This window comes from Sinohyriopsis cumingii, unplaced genomic scaffold (assembly GCF_028554795.1).
Source record: "Sinohyriopsis cumingii isolate HCF-2022 unplaced genomic scaffold, ASM2855479v2 utg003294l, whole genome shotgun sequence".
Lineage (NCBI taxonomy): Eukaryota > Metazoa > Mollusca > Bivalvia > Unionida > Unionidae > Sinohyriopsis > Sinohyriopsis cumingii.
Window position 1 is genome coordinate 90,071 of NW_028316448.1, and position 20,007 is coordinate 110,077.

Consider the following 20,007-nt stretch of genomic DNA (forward strand, 5'->3'; position numbering starts at 1 on the left):
TACCATGCCTCTCTCCATCTATGAAATGCAAAACTAATATTTAAGCCTGTGCCACCCCAGCTTTTTGACTGACTATTTGGCCAACTATTCATTGGATAGCAATTATGCAAACTGTTAGGCACTCAGTTAATTATATCATCCTTGGCAGTCGTTGTAGTTTTAAATCTGGATATGAAAGAAACATCTACCCAGCAACAATATATCAAAATACGTAATAATCTTCACTGACCTAGTGGCTTTCAGGAAAGTCCAAAACTTCGTTTGTAAATCGACTTTCACAGCTACCTATATATCTGTTAAATCGTGCCTCAGACAAACTGGCCGTTGTACAAGGATGAGTTGCAACTGCCAAGCACTGGTCAAGTGGTCAGAAGTGCACTCACAAACAAGATTATTATGCAACTCTGGCACAGCTGAAGATTGGATCATTACATTTAACGTTACTAAACCACCTTCATAATTCTCATAGTAAACGTGAATTTGTGAAAGAAAACAACGAACATGCCGACGTCTGCATCCAAATGAACACACGGTACATACTTTCAAACATTTATAGTAAAAAAGCTGCCATCAGTTGGTGGAAGCATTTCAGAATCAAATTCCCTTCTCAGATTTGTTTTTACATCTGAGTACATGTTGAGATCCAGAAGACTTACTTTGCCCATGGAGACAACTAAGAGACTGTTGCAGCTGTCTTTTCCCCATTACCTAGCTGATATATGTCTACCAATCTTCTCATGGCATGATATCTGTCTGAATCCTTCAGTATGGTATGATTCTGAAAGCGATTTCGATATGTTCATGTCTAAATAAGGCGCAGACGATGCCACATTCATTTAAGCCACACAGAGGTAGAGGGACGTTGTGTTTTGGTTCAGAATTAGCTTGTGATTGCCATCGATAGATGGGGATGAACGTTGTGGCTATTCCCTCTTCTACAGACATGGAATAAACTTAATTTGCCTTGATGGAAGTACGGTAGTGTAGATACAGCACTAAACAAAATTTATGTATACTTCTTCTTTTCTATTCTGAAACTCATAAAAAAAAATTGTGACATTGAATTGGAGCCATAGAGTGTGTTTTGGTCTCTATAAGGCAATCTTTGTTGAAAGTTGAAAGATTTTACTTGGTTTCATTAACACCAAAGGACTGTCTCCAGTTCGGTGGTACGTTGAAGAGTTTTGAGCGATGTCACTGATTGTCTCCAAATCTCAAACCACCCCTACAATTACTGCACTCAGCTGCTGAAAGAGATGTAACTGGAAATGACCGTAGTCATCTACTAAGCACTTGGGCTTTGATTTCTTCTGCTCCACGCAAGTCATTTTTCGCGCTAGTTTCAAAAGTATATTCTAAGCTTACATCCTTGAGCGGACCTCCAAACGTTTTGACAACACATTTTCCTGCCAAGAATGCACCTTCAGCCTGGTTTGGTAAGCATCTCGTAAAGGTTAGTAGCACATTTCCATCCCAGGCACAATTAGTTCTGTTTGCGGCAAATACGGTTTTTTTCTATAGTGATACTATACATTTAAGAACCTTTTACTCACATTGGTTTTCAACTATCAGACAAAGAATCCTCATATTTTTATTGCGGGCCATACCTGATTAAAAAGGTTTTCATACTTTGTAAAAAATAAGTGCAAGGAAACAAATATCGCCATTGTATGATACGAGTTCAAACATCAGGTAGGAAAGGATATTCTATGTTATCTCTATACTTTTCAACCGTCTTTAATCAGTTTCATGCTTTGCAGGATAGACGTAGACACATACGTTTAGGTAATCAAGCGTTATATGTTGCATATATATATCATCTTTAATAATGTTGATAATATGACAGTTTTCAGTTGCCTCTGTAATAAGTTACATTGCTCAACTTAAGGGAACCTTCTAATCTAGACATATCATACTCGAATGCAAATGCAGTCATAAAAATTGGTGACATTTTCACATGCAAAATCGTGACGGGTTTGGATACTTACGGTAATTCCATTTAATGCCTTTGATCCAAATATTGCACATGATCTATGCAATGGTATCATCAAGAATAAAATTTAGAGACTCAAACTTTATATTTGATATGTAATAAACTGTAGTGTGTTGCCTTTTAGGGGGCTTCAAAATATGTCCCTTTTATGGCTTCTTCAGCTGGACTGGAAGTGGTGAAAGTGTTGGCATTTTGATAAATCAGTAAATAGTCTTGTTTTATTTTTTGGACGAGGGCAATTCGCACAAGAAACTGGTCATTACTACTTTTGCATATCAGTATTAAACACATACAACTACCCACCAGCACAACCAAATAAATATGTGAATATTGTTAAGACGATATAGGAAGAAAATTCGGTTTTGATACTACCCAAGCAGACATGCTAAATTTCTATAAGAAGATCTACGTTCTAGCATCTGTATTAATATAGTATCACGTAGAAATGCTCATTCAACTTCAAAAGCGTATACCCATGTTTATTTCCAGAATATGTGCTATTAATTATTGATCGACGATTCAAATTTTTACGAAGAATTTGAACATCACAATAGTGCTTTGACGGCCTGGTATCCAACGATAGAATCTCGCTGAATTATTTTAGGATATACGTTTTGTTCACAGGACAATGTGGTTAATGTCAGACCAACTAACCACCGAAGGCTTCACCATTGTATATCACAATAACGCTCACAATTACACATCATAATTATAATGATATCGTTGTGGAACCATCTTTTAAAGTAAGATCTATACAAGAAAGATGTGTTCCCTTTAAGTTTCCTGTAATCACATTTAGCAAAACTGATTTAGTGGACAAAATAAACTAAATTAGTGTTTATTACTCTTGACGTGGCTCATTGTCTAACTCTCAGCGTGATTCATTGCACGAATCCTGACCTGGTTCGTTGTCTGAGTATTGACTAAGTTCATTGTCTGACTCTTGACTTGAAGCGTGTTCTGCATCTTGACTTGGTTCGCTGTCAGAGTCTTGAGTTGGATCATTGTCTGAGTATTAACTTAGTTCATTGTCTCAGTCTTGACTTGGTTCATTGTCTGCGTACTGACTTGGTTCATTGTCTGACTCTTGACTTGTTCATTGTCTGAGTAGGTTTGAGGTTTTTTAAATGTTCAACCAATTCATTTGTTGAATCACAATAATACAATCCATGCATTCATCCGTATTTTAACCTCCTTCTAAATCTAAGTCTCTGCTTACAAAAATGTTATTTAGGAGAACTTTTTATATCTAGAGAAGAATAACTTGAGTTGACCTCAGATCACAATTAGTATTGTCTAAAATAAAATTATAATAAAGCTATAACCTAATGGAAAACTTCATTCTGAAATATTCTACGTATTTACAAAAGAAACTCTTTGTTAATATTAGAATAATTGTTACACGAATAATAATATAAACTATGGTTAACAACAGGTAGACCCGGTATTTCATGGCTAAGTTTCAATGTTCTCGACACAGATTGACATAAATATGTTGTTTATATCATGTCCTAGAAATGTCCAATGTTCTGGACTTGGATTGAGATAAACATGTTTACAAAACAAAATCAAAACACAACATATTGTAATATGAATGAGATAATGCAAATAATGTAACCTGAGTCATCTACTCTGCCGAAAATTAAGATTCTTCAATCTTTCAATAGACCTGCAATTGCATCTTTTTGAACGTCTTATATTACCCATGTTATTATGAGGATCTGAAGTGTGGCGATTTAAAAGTACCACACTTATTGAAAATTTGTATATTGAAGTTTTAAGAAACTACCCAAACTGAGGAAGAGTACTCCTACTTAAAAGTATTTTAGATCTAGGAAGAAAACATATTGCTATAATTATTAGATCAAGAATGATAGGATTTTGTTGCTTACTATTAATGGCAAGTGAGCTTAATTATCTTGAATCCTTTATCAAATAGGATTTTGGTTTTATTACGAGGTTGACGTTACAGCAAATACTATATATATGGATGAATATCACAACGAATACTCTGACAAATGTTCGGAGGCCGCACCGCGCACATTTTGAATTTATTAATAATAAGAAAGGAACAAAAGACATGATAATATAAATTGTGAAAGTCCTTTATATAGAGTAACAGCAGTCGTCGATAATCTTATCATCCATGGGAAAATGTATATCGTTGTTTAACAGAAGACCTACATATGGAAAGCTTCTTATTACTTTTACCTAGGAATCATTATTTACCATTGCTAAAGTTCAGGACTTCCAATCAAAGACTCCCTTTAGTTGGGACAATTCACCGTTTGAGGATACAGAGTATACTCATTGTAATAAATCTAGCATCGGGGACGAATACCATTAACGTTTCATATCTGCAAATTTTCACAAAGACACGGGCGTGTTTCTAAACCGTTCTATTACCGCCAACCATCGTTTGGAAAGACTTTATTGTCACCCATTAATCATAAACTTCTCCAAAATGTTGCCACATTTGTTAATGTAATAATGAAGTACATATCATAAACGTAGTGTTACGTCATAATAATAAAATAACTTTTTTCTCTTAAAACTTTGTATATTCCATGATAATTATATTCTAACATAACAATGTTATACTTATGTACCCAAATGATCTTCCAGTACGTTATGTTTATTCTTGTTCTGATTATAAATGTTGACCTATGATACAGATTAATGAAAGTTCTGTTCTGTTCTGTTCTGTTCAAATGCCCATGACTCCAAGTATCATTTGAGATATTTAATCAAAGCATAAAGCTATGTAGGTGGATTCGATCCTACTTAAACACCATTTCTTGTACCTATCGGACACGAATCTATGCACGGATTATATCATAAACATCATAAACATATCACAAATTGTAATTACTGGACATTGATTCACCACAAAATGTTATGATAATAAGGGAATTACAATACATGATATTTACATGTGTAGTGAAACATACATTCTGCAGAATGTATACATTTGGTTGTGGTTTCGTTTTTGTTGCATCAGAGGAAAATGTGTACCTGATAAAGTTAAAATAAGCCACAAGATTGTAAATTTGCAAGCTATATAGTGAACAATAATCCAATAGGAGTCAAATTCAATCTCCACACAAATTTAAATACAAACATTTTTGACAACATAAGCATAAAATGATATAGGATTTTCAGCTACTTTATTTTCTAGGCTTTATCAGATGTTATTAGATAAAACCAAGAACAAATAACAACATGGTTTGTGTTTTTGCACATGAGAATCAAATACCTTCTATTTGTGTTTAGATTGTATACGACGTGTTGTTACTTGGCAACAACTGTAAAATAAGATTTTGAAATGTTTGAAAGTGTGCACGTAGTGGCAAATGCCTGTTCAAAGTTATTTAGCCATTTGGGAGAGGAACAACTACTTCACAACTTGTACTGTATCTTTTGGACGATTAGGATCATTTTTTCATTTTTCGGGGGTATGTGCACGTGTGTGTGTATGTTTATGTGCGTGCTGCATGTGATTATTTCGCCCTCTAAACATACGACTCATTCAATGACATTACACGAACATTCACTAATGGAAACAAAATGTAATCCATATATTAAAAATGAAGGCAAGATTCATACAGTCTCGTGTAATGAAAGTAGGATTAAAATAATCTCATTTAGTGAAAGTGAGATTCAAATAATCTCATGTAATGCAAGTAACTATATTGTTCCCAATCAAAACAACATCATCAATTGAAACAAATATGTTCAATTGTAAACATAATAATTGTACCAAACAAATGACCCGTGACTCATTTGTACAGCCCGTATGATTCACAACCACGTATAACTCATAAATACTTATAATAACTTGTAAACAAAACATTTTGACCGGGTTCACGTGTCTATCGTCAAATCACACAGTTCTCCTGAATTATTCGGTTGTCCCACCCTTTTAGTGGCCACACACACCCTTCATGGATTCACCGTGCGCACAAGTTTACAAATCAGCAGTTCCGTCCTTGTATGACCTTGACGGTCACACCAGCTTCCATCCCCATACAGATATACAGACGGCCAGACCAACAGCCTAATACACCCCCAAATACATTGGCACAGACAGCTACAATAAAATCCAAACTGGTCATAACAGCAGTTTATTAAAATCTGTAGATACATGATACTAAATTAAACTAAATTAAACTTCTAATAGCAACTTGTAACAATTCAAAAGTACACAACGATTAAAATCCTCGTAGTGGTAAAGGCAACATTCACGATACGACATTAAAACTGAATATGTTTCATATATCAAATAAAATAAAAAAAAAATGTAACACTTACCCCTATGGCTGTAAAACAGAAATGGAGAACGTACACTCCTTGACAATATCCAAGAGATCAATGCGTCGATTAGATAAGAAACTTGCATGAAATCTACAGGAAATTGAGTATTAGTAAGGGTAAAATACCCGTGAATACCGTGCTTTTTGTGTCTCTCGCCGCATGCAATCTACGACGAGATACATGCTGTTCAATCACTTAACTCTAAAAACAATTATCCGACTAAGTAATGTTGTACACATATGCGACAAAAATGATCAAATCGTTCTAAGGCGAAACCAAATTATTTCTTGCCCTATTCTACGACAGATCCGTTTATCAACACGTTTATCAATACGTTTCATGACTTCGTTGTTCATAGTGTGTATATCTTGAAACAACAATTAAGAATGTAACAATGAAGACTATGCATTTCGTGTACGATTGAAAGGAAATTCCACACACACTTACGAAAACAACAATTATTTGTTGAAGACATTTACTTACCATTTTGAACGCATTTATAGAGAAATTGAACGCATTAGAAATTATTTACCTATATTTAAATGTGTTCTACTTCTGCATTATTCTCTCTATATGGATTCTTCTTCATTATTTATACAGGGAAAAGATCAAACCTTGCGAGAAAAATTCTCTCTAAAAGAGCAAGCTGTTTGTCAAAATAGCGGAGAAGAGTGAAACACAATACGAAAGGAAACTATTTATTTTATCTATTACGGAATCGCGCAAGACTTCTTTATTCAATTTGAGCAAACCAGGATCTGAATAAATGTTATAGAACAAATGGTGTACCGTAACTAATTTAAGTACAAACTTGCATCAATTTTTCGCAAAATTTAAATAGTGGTCAATAGATTAGAGGCAACTGTTTTCCTTTGATCACTAAATATATGGGTTTTTTACTCACCATATGTTGTCTTCAGAATGATCATTATTGGTTTGTGATTATTTTTTGTTTATTTTTCCTCATTCCTAAATTGATTGGTACGATTTTATTTTCCTTTGTCAAATAAATACACGACACTTCATATATTAAACTGCTGTTTAAAATAGAGATAAATGTAGTGTATATTTTTACCAGAATTGCGATAATATCCTGACGATCTGCACATGCTGATCTGAAAACATAAATAGAATACATACAATGATCTGATTCATCTAAATTTCCATTCGCAGATACACTCACACATCTTATTTAAGTCACATGTTTCTTACAATATTGCTAATTTTGATATGTGTCCATACAAACATCATCCATTTAATAATAATCATGTTAATACACTTGAATTGTCCGTAAAACCAAAATATAGATCTGTGTCCATACAAACATCATTAATTCAATAATAATTATTTAAATACACTTGAATTGTCCATATAACCAAAATATTGATCTGTGTCCATACAAACATCATTAATTCAATACTAATTATTTAAATATACTTGAATTGTCTGTAAATCCAAAATATTGATATGTGTCCATACAAACATTATTAAATCAATAATATTCATTTAAATACACTTGAATTGTCCGTAAACCCAAAATATTGATCTGTGTCCATACAAACATCATTAATTCAACAATACTCATTTAAATACACTTGAATTGTCCGTAGAACCAAAATATTGATCTGTGTCCATACAAACATCATTAATTCAATAATAATCATTTAAATACACTTAAATTGTCTGTAAGCCCAAAATATTGATATGTGTCCATACAAACATCATTAATTCAATAATATCATTTAAATACACTTGAATTGTCTGTAAACCCAAAATATTGATCTGTGTCCAAACAAACACCATTAAATCAAAAATAATCATTTAAATATACTTGAATTGTCTGTAAGCCCAAAATATTGATATGTGTCCATACAAACATCATTAATTCAATAATAATCATTTAAATACACTTGAATTGTCCGTAAACCCAAAATATTGATCTGTGTCCATACAAACATCATTAATTCAATAATAATCATTTAAATACACTTGAATTGTCCGTAAACCCAAAATATTGATCTGTGTCCAAACAAACACCATAATCATCTAAATACACTTGAATTGTCCGTAAAACCAAAATATTGATCTGTGTCCATATAAACATCATTAATTCAACAATGGTCATTTAAATACACTTGAATTGTTCGTAAATCTGTGTCCACACAAACATCATTAATTCAACAATAATCATATAAATACACTTGAATTGTCCGTAAACCCAAAATATTGATATGTGTCCATACAAACATCATTAATTCAATAATAATCATTTAAATACACTTGAATTGTCCGTAAACCCAAAATATTGATCTGTGTCCATACAAACATCATTAATTCAATAATAATCATTTAAATACACTTGAATTGTCCGTAAACCCAAAATATTGATCTGTGTCCAAACAAACACCATAATCATCTAAATACACTTGAATTGTCCGTAAAACCAAAATATTGATTTGTGTCTATATAAACATCATTAATTCAATAATAATCATTTAAATACACTTGAATTGTCCGTAAAACCAAAATATTGATCTGTGTCCATACAAACATCATCAATTCAATGATAATTATTTAAATACACTTGAATTGTCTGTAAAACCAAAATATTGATATGTGTCCATACAAACATCATTAATTCAAAAATAATCATTTAAATGCACTTGAATTGTCCGCAAGACCAAAATATTGATATGCAGTCTGCATGTGCATGGGTGTGTGAAACGTAAAGAGAAGAGAAAATAAACAAGGAGAGGGAAGAATACAAAACATTGGGTAAGAAAGAGAATCAATCACATTTAAGTCAGTAAGAAAGTCGCGGTTATACAGTACATCAGTATTCTCTCGTGCAATACTCTTGATAATGTATAGTAGGGTGATTCAAATTGCGAATTGTCATATACAAGGAAGGATACTACAGAAGTGCGGATTTGTTTCTACTAGAACTTCAACTACTTTCGACTTCTCTAGTAGGTGTCCGTTTTCTTTCAACATTTCTCTAATAATTGAAAATATTGCAAGCTGAATGATTTCTATTTTTGTTATTTCTACCGATTAATTGCATCGGAATTTAACGTGCATGGGTTATATACAGTCTGTGATTTTGTCTGGATGCGGAATTCCTTTCTTCCGTTGTAAACGAGGACTTAAAAATATATTTGTTGTGTTGTGTTAGCCTGTTTGATTCTGGATTTCACAATATAAGAGAGAGAGACAGACAGACAGACAGACAGACAGAGACAGAGAAAGTAAGACAGAGAGAGACAAAGAGAGTGAGACAGAGAGAGAGAGAGAGTAAAGCGCATATGTTCGTGCATTAATTTAATATAGGCATTTTGAAATTTACGAATGTCATATGACCTACAGAAAGTAACACCCACATAAGCCAGAATCCTGAATACTATAGTAGATATTAGGATGAGAAATCTTTTTAAGAAAGAGGAAACGATTTCAAATTGAAAAATGATTTCTTCTTCTAAAGGTGAAAAGTATTCAAATTGTAAAAGTTATTAATATCTTAAATTTTCATAGTCGTATATTTTCTTAATGCGTTTTTCGTTTTGATTATATCACGGTTGAACTATTTTAAGTAACAGATGTTCGAACGTATTTCCAAATTTGGACCAGTTTCCTTTTCAGAAGATATATACGTCGATTAGAAGTTTCGTCATAAATTGTAAAATCGTAAAATATTACATTCCTTAGTGAGAAAAGACTTATGCGATTAGGAACAGCACCAACATATTAAGAAAGTTGCTTCTCCGAGTTACCCGAAATATGAAAGTTTTCATCGTTATATTTACACCCATCCCAAATGAATCATACTGAAGATAAACATAGGTGTGTACACGAGAGTGAGACAGATAACACAGTAATGGGCTGGCAGTCTTACCTGTAATCAAGGTGGGCGACGACATTATAACTCTAAAACATGTTTCAAATAAATAAAGCTGATAAAGAAATCAAAATGTAATTTATTTCATTACCGTCTGCTACATCTAAGATCATTTCACATTCAACGATTTTACATAAAGCATTCTTTTCTTTCACTTTACCCCGGTTGAAAACTTACATTACCATCTGATGTATATCTATGAGCTGACTTTCGCAATCAGTAATCTTCTTCAATGTCTTTCTTAAAGTTACTATCTGAAGTAAAATAATGTATCAGACCCTAAGAAAACTTCGTTTTTACTCAAAAGTTAACCATGGTTCTTTCGCGTCTTTGCAAACATGCTTTATTGTCTGTATACCGGTACAAGCTTGTACGAGGAGAGTAAATATATACATTTTAATGACTACGGTATTGGTCTTACTATTTACGGTCAGTGATTTCATTTTTACGTTCTTTTTTAAAAACATTTCTGCTCTTCCTATTGGGTTTAATATAATGAAACCTATTAGTATTAATTTGGGTTTCAGATTTTATCAAGTACATCACAATGGATAAAACATATTTCCGTCTCCGCTAAAACTATGGGCAAATTGATCAACAGTATAAAAAAACATTGGCATTGAGATCATTAAGAATATGCATTACTACGACATTCCAATCTTTAACAGTTTATGCACGGGGGGGGGGGGGGGGTGCGTGTATTGCCGGTCCACCTATATTTTGTCCTCATTTCATCAATGTCATTTATTTCGCTCAAGGACATTCCATCATTCTGAATGAAAATCCGACGCACTTTGGTTCTGTTAGGTGTTCTACGGCAAATCAACACAAATAGGTTCTTAATAGTAAAGGCGATTAGGCATAAAGCGCCTTGCCCAGTGACAGCTTAACAACCCAGATTGATCCGGTGGCATGATTCGAACTGGCAGAGTTTTACTAGCGACTCCAGAAAGTTTGCCACTGAGCTACTTAAGACACAACCATTACATACGTTTATTTTTTTTAAAAACCCACATAAAGTTTCAAAATGACTCAATTATTACTTGCAACAGCACCTAAAACCCCCTTTATAAATGTACTTGAAAATTATATGTTTACTTTTTCTTTCAACTGTTCTTTTTTTTTAACTATCAAAAATTCTAAATTGCCCTTATTAATAGCTCTTACCTCAAAACTTCGTCTTGATTCACAGCAAGTGCCCTTTGCCCATTGAATTATTGATACGCATATACATATAGTTAATTTACGCTTCCTTCTCTTAGAGACACAAAAGTTTTATTAAAAAAACAAAAGGATTTAGCTTTATTTTTCACAGAGATTCTGATAATATCAAACGGTTATTGGCCTTTAGGGACTCGAAATAAAGAGTAGATTGATTAGCCACTTTGAATGCGCTAAATATGTGCACATAATAATTGCTTCGATTCTTTCATTGATTATGTTTTTAACTAGACGTTTTCTCACCAAAACATCATACCATATGGTGATACTTATAAATGAAGCATGAAATAGTTTTCCTTTGTAACAAGAAGTGATTATAAATCGTGCTACTTAAACCTACGTCACGGAGCAGGTTTCATTTAAGTCACCTTAACTTTAATACTCAACTGTATGCAATTTGGATGGAACTTACTATGCATGTTTCTTCTTTAACGCCTCACAGGTTTTGACACTGCAATGACGGTATTAGGTTACCAACTTGAACATGAGCAAGAAATTAAAGATAATTACATGTTCTGAAAATGTGCTAAAATATATAAGGCATTATTAAATCTTATTTTTGTATGTATAAGGTAAATTTCTGCATTAGTTATAAAAAAAAAATAAATAAAAGATAACGTGATTTGTACATTTTATTTTTCTTGGGAGAATATAAATATTATTCATAACATTGAGCATAAAAGAATCGTACTTTTTCAAAAAATGAAAATTGGATTTTGTCTGAAGATTTTATAAATTCTTTTTTACTAATCTGCATATTTGTAATTATTCATAAACGAGTGAAAGAGAAACTTCATTTTGAAACTGTAGTAATGTAAGTTTGCTCATTATACGGAAGAGAATATTTGAAAGTATACCTGTATAATACCACCAGCATTAAACTACGGATATTTGGAAGAACAACTTATAAAAGACTAGTAATCTACATCTCCAGGATATTCTAAATAACGCTACAGTGTTACAAACTGTCTAAATAGGTAGCATTGTTCGCGTGGACTTAGGTCACAAATATTACGTCCAGATCAGTACCGACGAAACGTACATAGTTAAATTGAAAGTGATTCATATACACAGCTAAGTTGAACATCCAAAGATATATGGCAACACATCAAAAAAAATTAATGGTCGTTCCAAGCAGAAATGGAATCCTTTCCGATGTTGACAAATAAAGAGGAAACTGCTCTCCATGAATCCCACTTGATATCTTAGGATATATGTTTATTTGAAAAATTGTTTGGTAATTAGAACAATATAACCTAACAGATTAGAGGGTTATAATTCGCTCCAAGCAGGATTCGAATATATGCAGCCAGCAACGGCAGCAATCGCAAAGTTCTTATATACAAGAACCAAAACTTCATTCGGTAATGCACCCATCTCGCCCCCCACCCCCCACCCCGACAAAAACTTGGATGGAACAAGTGTTATGTATATTTAATTTATATTGTGTCCTTGACCTTTGTCGGTGGTGGAGGGTACAGGTTTGGCCTAACTGCCTTCAGTCATTGTTTTAAAGATGTTTGCGTTGATTTGATTTCAAGATCTGGGTATTCTTTTGTCCAAGAATGCCGTATGAGTACTTAAATATTCCCAGGGAAAGGTATTAATCTCACAGAATCCAAATAATTTGAAGAAAAATTAAAATGTAATTCCAAATGGTCACCAGAAACTCCACCTTGATATCTAAGTCCACCTTGATATCTAAGTGTTTAAAAGCCAAAATGAGATTATTTCTCATAGCATCCTTATTATACCTGACTACTGCACAATTCCGGTAACATTATAATTTCGAAATAGAGGCTAATACATGTACAAAGTCACGTACAGCCAGCACAGCCTCCATTTCACCCTAAAATCCCACGCTAGGAATGAATAAAACAATTTAAAAAGAAGTTGTTTACTTCAACTGTTACTTATTTTGAATTAAGGTCAGGAACTAGGTCAGCATAAAGATATAAAGTTCTATTTTTAGGTGCTTACGAAAAGAAACAGTCAGGTCAAACCAATTTCAGGAAAAGGTCAAATTTCAGTAAATAAAACTGCATTACTATAAGATGTCATTGAATAAATAATTTTCACCGAAGTTATCATATGTTACAAGACTCGAGAATCTGTAGTGAGAAAAGGCAAATACGTTAGCAAATCAAGCATGAAAACGTTACTGACTCAAATATTCACCTGTGGAAATAAGCGTTAAACTTACAATTTACTTTTTTATTGAATAATCGGAGCTAAATTTAATAAATGTTTTTGAAACGATATGAGGCTAAAAAGAGCATTACAATACACATTATACGAGTTGTTAACTAATACAAGAAAAGCGTTGAGCCTTGGCTGAGTATTTTATTTCATGGACTTTTACCATTGAAGGTATGGAGCTTTAGCTGGACAGGCTAAAGCAAACTCAAAAGGACACACACAGTCAGCCTGGTTGAACTTGTTAAGGAAAACTCTTTGTTCAGTCAGACAGTTTTATCATCAATGATACTATTTACTGGGCAAATACAATCTGGATGAGACATATGGTGGATATCACACATAACTACTTAAGATAAGCACATTGACAAACATTGGACACTTTGATGCGTGTGTCAGGCCTTACCTTAAAGTTAACAAAACTTGGCAAGTCATACATCACAGTTTTTAATTTATTGATTCATTGATGGATGAAAATGCAAATGTGTTTATGACAAAATATTGACTTATTTCACACTATCAGTAGGTAGTTAGCAAGATTTCGGATTAAGAAGAATATAGGTGTTTGAGAGTGTATGCATAGGGAAGTTACTGCTAAAATCATTTCTCGTTGTCAGCTAAATATATCAAGTACAGTTTCCATTCTGCAAATGATTGCACAAGCACGAATAAAAGTGTCGTCTGTTACAAAGTGCATACATTATGCATGCAATAAGGATTTATAAAAATGAAGAGCAATAATGACGTCCACTGTTTGACTTCAGATTGGGTTGCTAAAACAAGATGCATTAAACATGTTAAATACTTACGATCGTGGATGAGTGGTTTGCATGTAAGACTTTACGTTTAATGTCAAAAACTGTTACGAAGTACGAAAACTACATAACTACATAACTACATAAATAACTACATAACTACATAACTACATAAATAACTACATAACTACATAAATAACTACATAACTACATAACTACATAAATAACTACATAACAACATACTACGTTTTACCTCTGAACAATAAGATCCGTGTCAGAAATAGCTTTATGCATGCTATCTACAGCATGAAACGCGTTGTCACCATCAGTCTGATTCTCATTTATAAGATAAATAATACGGTTTTCTTTCTTAATGGAACTAGTCTGATTCTTGTTTAGAGGACAATTAAAACGGTTTTCATCCTGAATGAAATCAGTCTAATTCTCGTTTAAAAGATGAGTAAAATGCGTATCGATATTAATGAAACCAGTCTGAGTCTTGTTTAGACAAAAAGAAACAAATAACAGAGATCCATAAAAGTAAACAAAATATAATTTAGCAAGGACATTCAAACAGTTTTTGCAACCAATGTCATAATTATAAAGCTTGTTGAAATATTTCATGACCCATGTCTTCTAAATCGTTTGCAGTTTCGGTTGTATGGATTACGAGATCTCGTCATTTTTATATTTGGTACATATTTTAGTAAAATTCTCATATTATATTTAACTGTCTGTCTTTGGGGACAGTGTCACATACAGTTGATCAACTGCTGAAATTTCATTGTTCCACGTTGGTATTTATAGCTGTATTGGTTCTAAGAGGAAATGTATCGGAAGACGTATTATTCTATACTACTTTTCCACACACTTTCGTAACTCTGACACTGGGCAAAACAAATTATACAACCACTAGCAAGAGAACAGCTTAGTCTATCTCGGAATCTGAAATATATTGTTGAAATCACGGGGTTTCCATTTAAATCATACACAGACCAAACCAAAGTTTTCGCAGGATCCTTAGCAATGGAAAGGAACTTTAGAAGGCGCATTCTTGTTTTAATTTGGCAACCTCAAATACATGTCACAAACGACTTAACGCTTTGAATAAAGATATTCTTTTTTTATTTAGTCTTTTGGCATCTAGTAGAACATTAGTGAGCCTATTTATTGGCATCATCACTTGTTCACATTTTATTAATTTCGTCAGCAGAACATTTAATCTAGTATTCTACAGTTCCGGTAACCTCACCCGCTTAGTAAGAAGGGTGGTTAATTGAATTTGGCTGGCGTTATCTAGAGGATCACTTCCCTCAATAATATAGCCCGGTGGGAGTGGAAAGGTAGAATTTCAATGAGAACTGAGCAGGACTATTGGCAAGAAATAAGGCAATACGAGCCCCCTTAGACAAGAAAAAATAACAAAATTGAATCAATAACAATTAATAGCAGCAAGTCCAATTCAATCCAAGTTATGCCAACATAATTTAAAAACAGTGTCTAGTTTGGATTTATTTCATCATAAAAATTAGTGGTGAAAAGAGCGCAATGTCCACGACTGATTGCATCACTTTCCTCCCTCGACCATGTATCAACGTCTTGCTATTTCCTCGATTCTTCCTATTCCGAACGCTTCACCCATTCATTGATTTCCATGTCCTTTATTCTGAACTCGTCACTTCTTTTTTTAGGACTTATGTCTTCGGAATGTCCCATCTCTCACCAGAAAGTTGTTCCTTAAAGGACAAAATTACCCCTAAAACTCTATACGTATTACTTTCTATACGTATATAACATTCCACACTTACCTTACTCAGAAGCATAAATAACTATCCGAACACTGCATAAATTCTGAACAAGTCCGATTGAACATCATCCTCGCTTCAAAGCGACTGACCATAAATTAACACGTGAGAGGTATATCTATAATTACTGTCTCTCTTTATCTATGTTACTACATGCTCGATTACTTTGCATAGAATTCACAAAATGCTATCTCACGAAAATCTCTTACTTACAAGAATGTTTAACCATTCCAAAATCAGATATAAATATGCTATTAGTGTTAACTCACGATAAGCAGTAGCGTCCTAACAGAATAAGACAATTATTTCAAATAACCCTATGAAATCCTACGCAGTCAATACTATCAATGAACTAGTAATTGCAAAATTAAAGAGATAGATTGCATAACAACTCTCTAGCTTTAACATATTTCCATGAATTTGAATAAACGATACATACTATGGATCCTAGTCATATTAAACCATCTGCATAAAAAACAATTAAGAATAGAAACTTACTTGGAATATTAAAATTGCGTACCTTAATGTTGTTCTTTTTCAGAAATTGTGTGTCTTAGCATCAAACCCTGTCTTTTCTTACAAGTCAGCCGCCTGCTCCCCTTGTTGCCACTTTACCGCTATCTCACGATATTTAGACTAAAGAATTTCTACCAACGGTCGTCACTTTAAATTCACATTACTTTCAAATTACGCGTTAATTTACTCTGCCCAATCGTAAGCAGCGGTCCCTAAGTTATCCAAAGATAATCATTGCTTTGTCGGATTCAGACAGCCTAGAATATGTGAACTGTGGTGCATATCAATTTTACTTTGAAAAAATGATAATTTGACATGGGTTCCTATCAAACGGTTATGATTGGTAGCTCAAATGTGTACTCTCTCAGGACAACGTTGCAATGATCTGGTCAAATCTCACTGGGTCGTAAATGCTAGCCTTTCAAGTTTTAACACTGACATGTAGGGAGAAAGAAAGGAAGGTTGAAGTGACCCTTCAGAAAGACTATTTTGGCTTAAATGTGATACAATTTTAATGCTCAATGCATTCAACTTTAAGGTTCAATACAATTCCAAATTCGACACTTTCCATACAGACACACAGACACACACACACACACACACACACACACACATATATATATATATATATATATATATATATATATATATATATATATATATATATATATATATATACATTTGCGTGTGTATTATAAAAGCTTTTAACATATCAACTTGTGTAGATTCTCCAAAATGTACATGTACAGTATTAAGATCGTCAAGGCCATTTTCAATAAAATATAAATCTTTCGCATTTATATATCACCAATCACTCTTAGAATGACATGGAGACATCTTAATTGATTATAGATTATGGTCATTTGCTTTACATATATCTCGTTGATTGGATTCAATACTTGTTCATCAGGTAATAGTATCAACATTCTGTAAATAGCTTTATAAAAATAGTTGTTTTACCTATATGTTGATTTTTCAAATTATAGTGTACTCTATTCTCATGAAAGTTAATAGAATATTCCATATCCTAATAATTTCATCAAAGCTACGAAAATTATTTTATTTTATAAACATTGCGTGCTAGACTAAACTCTATACATGTTTATTGTATCGTCTTTATACAAATCTAATGTGTGCTTATGTTATAAAAAGTGTTTAATGGTGTGTATTCAGAATAGTTTTTTGTCTGTGTGATATACCTTCATATCCTTAATTTCATTTGTTATATTAACTGGTATAATTTTTTACAGTCAATTTGATGTGTGAAACCGAGTTGCGGTACAATGATAAGATGTACCGGCCGATGAGTTTTTACAATTTTCATTATTTATCTAAAATTTCAAATTATATTTTACTTTCCAAATGTTAAAAATTTGAAAATATAAAACTCTCAATATTTGATCTATACGCTACAACAAAATATGTTTCTATTTTCTTATGAATGTGTACATTAAAGAACGGCATGCGGTATTAGCAGATCGTTGTTCATACTTCTAGGATGAAATGCTGTAGGTCTTATAATTTATGATGTAGTTATAATAACCGCAGTTCTGGTAGTTTTGATATGTAAGTTCATTGTAAGTTTCCTTCTTAAAACCTTTTTTGTAAACGTCTGAATTAGGACGCATATGGATGATTTTATTTTAATATGTTTGTTCTTTTTCGACAACTGCTTTTTGGTTACTTGTATTTTTTTCAACATTTTGTCGTGATTGGCAGGTTTTTTATTTTAAAACAAAATGGAAATAAGGTCATTTGTGGCTGGGCCAGGAATAATTCAATCTAAACAACTTATCATAGTATGAGATAGTGATTGGACAAAAAAAAATTGTCTTTGGTAGTGTCCGGTCATGACTTTGGGCAAATGAAAATAATGTGTCTTGTTGCTGAGCCATAATTATTTCCGCTAGCTCTTCTTGGGTTTTGCAGAGTTTCGTAGGCTCAAAACGCAAAAATCCAATTCAATTATTGTCATTTTGATAGTCATGGAAGAAAATATATTTGCATTATATGTGAATGAAAATGTAGGCAGTTTTCATTGCCGCATATATCATTACGCCAGCGTGGGTTTTCTTTAACTTTAGCTCACTCTGAGCCATAGTCGCTTAATAAGCGATACTCCTATCTGGAGATTTACTATCCAGTTTTGGATAGTATTACTATGCAACCAGCTCTGAGGACAAGTCTGTATGTTAAGAGTAATACAATTAGTTCCAAATACTTTGTTTATTTTCATGGCTTGGTATTTTCATTCTGATATATGCTTTGATTATAATTTAAACTAAGTCAGCTTTTTATTAAAAAGTGGTAACGTGTTTTTGCAAAAGGTAATATTGCTCATGCCTTCTGGAGCTCTTCCTTTATCAAATCTTTAGTTTTGGAGGTCTATACATTAATACGTTGTTAAGGTCTTCAATTTCGAAGGCAATTAAATCTTACATGCGGAACGGAAACTCATTGTGCCAAGATAGAAGAGATCGGATTTTGGAAAAACCGGAATGTCTTAAGTTTGAACCTTGAATACTTAGAAATACTGATTTATGTTCATTGACAGGTGCACAAACACAGCTCCCGCAGGGTGGAATCCGTGTTACCTCTAATTCTCCGGATGTAGAAGTCACCACAACAGAAGACATATAACCAAAATATTTAGGTAACGTCACAATACAGGTGAGTTTTTACAGGAATTGTTGTCTTTAGGAAAGCGATCTTCAGATGTACTAGTATGTGAAAATGGATGCTGTATTCGTTTTTGCTATCGATTATGTGTGGTCGAACTGTTTTATATTTAATGTTTCGGACTTTATTTTAAATTTTCTATAAAGTAAGACATTTGCCTAGTAACGCCATGCTTCAGATAACATATAGTCTGTTCTAAGTTACGCATACATAATAATAATCTCGTACGATCGTTCACATGAAAGAATTTAATGCGTTATGAAGGTAGTATACGTGCGCTTACGCGTCATATATATCGTTGTATATATACTTGAACGTGCCTCATGTATTACAAGATTATGTCATTATAATGTTGCCTGTCACGGTGAATCATAGAACTCCGAGATTTTGTGTAATTCGGATACTGCTACCATAGGCGACGTTCATACTAAGATATTAGTTTATTCACCGTGGGGAGCCAAAAGTTCTGGACGAATGGGTCTGCAAATAAGAAAGTTCTGGAGAGATCTGTCAATCGGCTTGGGGAAGGTGACCACGTGAGGTCCCTCATTTGACATTTGACGGGAGAAGAACAATTAGAAATATCTCGTATTCATTGACAGGATGCCATGATATATATATATATATATATAT